Genomic DNA, 6,579 nt, shown 5'->3' with positions numbered 1-6,579 from the left:
TGAGATCAATACAGGACCATGATGTTATCACACCAGCCTACCGGTCTGTCTCCATTGGTGGACGGAAAGGCACCAGTCGCATAGGGCATGGTATGGTCACAAAAACAAAAACAAACAAACAAAAAACTTGTTCCCTCCCCCAACTGTACTTAACGAATAATGAGACAAAAGTAGGACTGAGCCATTATTTACCACTGGTTCCTTCTGCATTCATTTTTCATAGCCTGTTTATTTGGAGTATGTGGTCTTCACAACATGAATTAAGCTCTTGTTTTAGTTACTGTTACCAGTGCATTCTACTGTTACATCCAATAACTTGGCGCACCTCTTAAACAATGAGCTCTTTTTGTAGCTATAACCCAGATCATTCCCACTTTGTCCCAGGCTCTGGTAATTTGAATCATCATTGTTTATCTCGTAAAGAAAACTAATTTCACTTAGTGCTGGTACAGGATAAGAATTTCAAATGCTTAAAAACTCCTATTTAATCGGGCTCCTTGCTCAGCAGGGAGCCTGCTTCTCCCTCTGCCTCTGCCTGCCATTCTGTCTGCCTGTGCTCGCTCTCCCCCCGCTCTGATAAATAAATAAAATCTTAAAAAAAAAACCCTCCTATTTATTTCCCACAAAATGGCTGCCAATAACTCAGAACAAAAGAAAGCAATTTTTTTTCTTTCCAAGTTTTTATTTAAATTCCAGCTAGTTAGCATATAGTGAGGAAAGCAATTTTAAAGTCAACTGTTGTGTTCAAAATGTGTCTTTACATGGAGATAACTTGGTGATATAAAGTCAAAAGGAATGAGAACAGTACTTTGAAATGGGAATCTGCTCTGGGCAGTGAGTTGATGACAGCAGATGTCCATCAAGCCCATTTCTGCGACTATTACTCGATAATTCCTAAAGGACGTCTATTTTGACAGACTTTATAAAGACAACAAAGGCAAAATTAAATGAATAGAGTTTATACACCTATGACCTTATACTTGATTACCTATACAAGTTATAATAACTAACATTAATAATAATACCAACAACACACCACATAGCTATAACTACAGTAAAACCCTCGGTCAGGAATGACAAAGGAAAATATCTCCATCTTAAGTTAAGATCCAAATCTTTTCTCCTTATCTTGTTCTGCCTTGCTATAGACCCAGTCTTCAACTTTCTCTAGTTCCTGTTCCTTGCTTCCCTGGTACTTTTTTGAGGCCACTAGAAATCAGCTGTAGAATTTCTGAGCTTTCAATACCCAACCACTTGCATGGAGTCTCCATCAGTTGTGTATCTACAAATATATCTGTTTATTTTCCCCTAACTTTGAACATGTGCTAAAATTTCAAGCTCAAAACATTCTCCAGATATACAAATGACTCCTATACCGACAACCCAAGAATACCAGCTATAAATGCTATAGTCTCTCTCTCTCTCTCTCTCTGATGTTTAACAGGAAGATAACAACTCAAGGCCCAAGTTTTTTCCACTCCTTAGCTCTCTGCCTTCCCAATTTGGAGGCCTCAGAGCACCTTGAAAACTTCCCAGTATCACCATCAAATGTCAAATGTGACAACTGTTCCTGAGAAAACAACCTGCTTGTGGCTTCTCCGAAGTTTGATAGTTTAATTGTTCATTGTCCAATTTGATATGGCTTAGGCAAACACTGTCTAATGCTCTAGAAAATTATCAAAGTATTGCTTTAAAGATGTAATATTTCCTTCAATGTAACTGATCTTCAGTTGTATTTCCAGTAATTTTGTTTTCCACATTACAATTTGTTTTGTTTTGTATCATATTAACAAATTATGCCCCTTAAATTTATACAATATGTCCAATATATTTTTTAAAAAAAGAAATAGGCATGATCTTTAAAAGAAAGACTCAACTTCTCACCTTATTTAACCTTAGCATTTGAAGACATTCTCTGTTACTGTGTCCTCATTTGGTGCTAATTATTCACCCTGCTTTCTTGCCTATTAACAGTAATTTGTAATAATTATCTATTGTTATAATCATTGTCTATTGAGTACAGGAGACAAGCACTTATATGAAAAATCAGATGTCTTCAAATAACAGGGAAAAAAATAGTAAGAGTCCTATTTAAACAGTAGTTGTGATTCAAACTTTTAAGTGGAGGGTTATTTTCATTCATTAAGAAGAAAAAAAAATCAATAAAACATTTATAAATTAGTAAAAAAAAATGCTGTTTGCCACATCTATATAGAATATATTAAATAAGGGGCACCTGGGTGGCTCAGTGGGTTAAAGCCTCTGCTTTCAGCTCAGGTCATGATCCCAAGACCCTGGGATTGAGTCCCGCGTCAGGCTCTCTGGTCAGCAGGGAGCCTGCTTCCTCCTCTGTTTCTGCCTGCCTCTCCACCTACTTGTGATCTCTGTCAAATAAATAAATAAAATATTTTTTAAAAAAGAATATATTAAATAAGACTATCCCCAAAATTATTTTACCTGGGAAGCTTCCATTCAGCAAATCAAAAACTATTGGCCCAGTAAATTGATTTTCTCACTGATCTGACCAGTCTTACCAAGCTTTTTAGCAGACTAATAATATAATTAAGTCAATCTTAATATACTAATAATATGAATAATTGTTATAATACAACATTTACCTATACTTGCTAACTATATACTTAATATGTTTATATCATGTTATACACCAAATTGTACTTTCATCCCTCCCACCATCATGTGTCTTCCAGAAGTTTTATTCACATCTCTTCCTCCTATAGCATTTGAGGTTTTATGCAGAGTGGGTGCTCATTAAAATGTATGTCAAAATAAATCATTCGTACTCCCAAATCTACTGGATATCCACTGTAGGAGAGGTAATTTCCACGTCTACAGTAATTATAAACTCAACACTCAGAAAGCAAAAGAATCTAAGTTTCGGTTACGCAGAATGAATTAATTCTGGAGATCAAATGTGCAGCAGGGTGACTACAGTTAACACTACTCTATGGTATTTTTGAAACTTAATAAGAGAATGGATATCAACTGCTCTCACCACACAAAGAAAAAAGCAGTGAACTATGTGAGGTGATGGATATGTTAATTAGCTTGATCGTTATAATCATTTCACAAGGTATACTACATCAAACCATCACACTGTACACCACAGATATATCTAATTTTTATTTGTCAATTATAGCTCATAAAGCCGGGGGTGGGGGGAGGAAAAAAAGAAAGCAGTGAATCTTCATCTCTTCTGTTCTTCTGTTTGCCCACAGAACCTCATTCCAAAGAGATAAGCATTTATCATGAAGTTAAAGGCAGCTTAGAGAAGGTCTTTCAACACCATTTTGCAATTTTGTCCAGTAAAGATTTGACAAACTGAATAGCAACATCTCCTTGCCTATGACAGGCAAAACAATGGCCTCCCAAGGAGGTCCACATCCTAATCCCCAGAATCTAGGAATATGTTACTTTACACGGCAAAGAGGAATTAATATTGCAGATGGAATTAAGTTTGTTAATTGCCCAACCTTAAAGTAAAGAGATTGTTCTGGATTATCCAGGTGGGTCCAATGTAATCATTTGAGTCCTTAAAAGTCAAAGAAGGAAGCAGATGGGAGGGTCAAAGAAAGCAGAATGACTGAAGCAGGATCAATGGGATGCAACTGGACTGACTTTAAAGAAAAAAGGGCAGGGGCGCCTGGGTGTCTCAGTGGAATAAGCCTCTGCCTTCGTCTCAGGTCATGTTCTCAGTCCTGGGATGGAGCTCCGCATCGGGCTCCTTGCTCAGCAGAGAGCCTGCTTCCCCCTCTCTCCCTCTGCCTGCCTCTCTGCCTACTTGTGATCTCTGTCTGTCAAATATATAAATAAAATCTTTAAAAAAAAAAAAAGGCAGGACACAAAGGGCAGGACCCAAGGAACTAGGGTATCTTCTAGAAGCTAGAAAAGGCAAGTAAATGAATTCTCCCCTTAGAAACAAGAAATGAACACCTTGATTTTAGTCTAGTGAAATTCATGTAAGACTTCTGAACTACAGAACTGTACGATAATAAACTCAATTGCTGTGAGCCACAAAATTTGTGGTAATTTTTATGGCAGCAGTAGAAACCAAACACAATGCCCAAGACTTTCTTTTTAGCACTGATAGCAAAAACTTTAATACAGTAATAACTTGACAATGTATTTTTACACATTCTATTTCTTAATGAGAGTTAAATTGACCTCTATGATAAATAGGCCAAATATTTCCTGATAGTTAACTCAACACAATAACCCAATTAAAGACTAAGGCCTGACAATAAACCTGCAGATCAATGCCGATACACAGTTCCTAGTATTATTGGTTCAACTTTTAAAAAACTATCTCTCTCAAGCATTTATCTGGACTTCACTGTATGAGCTATAACTCGGAATAACGGAATAGTTGATGATGGGGGTTAAAGGTATTGGAGCTATTAAATGAAAAAGGAAAGACAGAATTATAATATCATCATTTTGCAAAGCCCTGACAAAGCAACGGATCTTAACCAGAAATCAGTCAGATCTAGTCAAGGGCCTGACCCAGTTCATTGCCCCTTTTCTTAACCTGTGAGCTAAGAACTATTTTTTTCATTTTCAAGTGATTAAGAAAATCAAAAGAATAATATTCATGGCATAAATAATTATATGAAATTCTGATTTCAGTGTTTTATTAATAAAGTGATATTGGAACACAGCCACGCCCATTTACTTACACAATGCCTGTGGCTGCTTTTAAACAATAATAGCAGAGATGAGTAGTTATAAGAGACGTTATAATGTGCGAAACCTGAAACATTTATTCTTTGGTCCTCGGCATAAAATATTTGCCAACCCCTACTCTAGGTGATGATCAATAATGGTAGCTAATGTCTGAAATGAGAGGCAAACAGAATACCTATATGGAAAAAATCAAAACTGATCTAGACTCCAGGTCAAACTGTCAAATCATAGAAATACAAGGGACAGAGGAACATGTAAGACGACACCACAGGGATGTATTTAGCAGAATACAGAATGTGGGAAAATCTACAGGACAAACAAATTTATTTGACAAATGATCTTCAACAGAAAAAAAAGGAGATCAGGAAGAGAAACGTAACAGATGAAAAACAAAACAACTGTAATGTGCCAATTATAACTGTATTCTGATTCAGACAAACTGTGCATAAGAAACAGAATTATGAGATCACTAATGAAATGTGATCTTAATATATGTGGGTATTAGGAAACTACTAATTTGTTTACATTTTATAACAGTGTTATAGTTTTGTTTTAATAAGGAATCCTTATATTTCAGATACTTTTTAGAAGAAATATGACATCCAGATTTGCTTGAAAACAATCTAGTGCAGAGGGAAGAAATAGAAGACAGAGTTACAAATGAAGCAAAACTGTCATGATTTGGTAATTGTTGAAGCTGGATTATGGGTCTATATGGTAATTATACTATTTCCTCTCCTATTGTACATGGTTGAATTTTCCTTAATAAAAGGATTCTAGAACATCCTTTCCCAAAGGTCTTGAGGTTCATGAAGAGAATAATTTGGTCACCATAATTTATTTCAAAATCCAATGATACAGAGCCCAATAGTAAAAATACCAAAAGCAAAAAGTATCTTATATTTTTCAATATGGTAGAAATTTCACATTTATCTCTAAAAAAGTCAACAAATTCACCTTCAGTAAAAACACAGAGTAACACACATTTCAGGCCTACTGTGGAAAATAAACATCTTGGAGAAAACAAGCTGATTTTATTTTCTACAATACTTTCAAAACAAGAAGCTCAATATAATCATTAGCCTTTTATTACATCTTGGCTGTAACCAACAACATTCTAAACCCAAAAGAACTGAAGACCACAAACAACACTTCCCCATCAAGCAAAGGCAACTTTTCCTTTTGGTATTTGATGTAACACCTCTAGTGAATTCCAAGAGTTAGGTAACTATTACCATTTAGCAAGTATCTCTTGCCAGGCACTGCCCTAGCTACACAATACATTTAACTTTCACAATTCATCCTGGAGACAGGGATTACCATACTCATTTTATGGAAAAGGTACGAAGACAAGAAAGTTTAAGTTGCAAAATCAGTTAATGACCTGAGACAGACTTAAACTCAAGTCTGTCTGATTTGAATGCCAATATAATCTCAAAGCAGAAGGCCAGTGTCACTACCTTTCAGCCCCTTGCAAATTTTGACTCTGTTCAGAGACAACTCTGTTGTAGACAAGCTTGATATTTCTCTGGTGCAAAACAACTACAAAGGAAGCCCTGGTCCTTACGTCTTCCAAAAAGCAAGGTCAGTTCCTGAATTTTTACCTTGTAAAAAAATATTTGCAAGAACAGACAAGTACAAAGATGTTAACTAAATATTGTTTGTAACCGCAAAAAAAAAAAAAGGAAAAAGAAAAAAAAACTAAACATTTTATTGTAGAGAAATGAATAAACTATGTGTGATATAAACATATACTAAAATAATTTGCAACATTTACATATAACTATATATCTCCAAAAATATAATGTTGAGTGAAAAAAGAAAATTGCAAAAGAGTATGTCTCACAATGCATGTAAAAATTTTAAACACATAGAACC

This window comes from Mustela nigripes, chromosome 9 (assembly GCF_022355385.1).
Source record: "Mustela nigripes isolate SB6536 chromosome 9, MUSNIG.SB6536, whole genome shotgun sequence".
NCBI classification, from domain to species: domain Eukaryota; kingdom Metazoa; phylum Chordata; class Mammalia; order Carnivora; family Mustelidae; genus Mustela; species Mustela nigripes.
The sequence above is the reverse complement of the archived record's forward strand: the minus strand, read 5'-3'. Positions refer to the sequence as shown.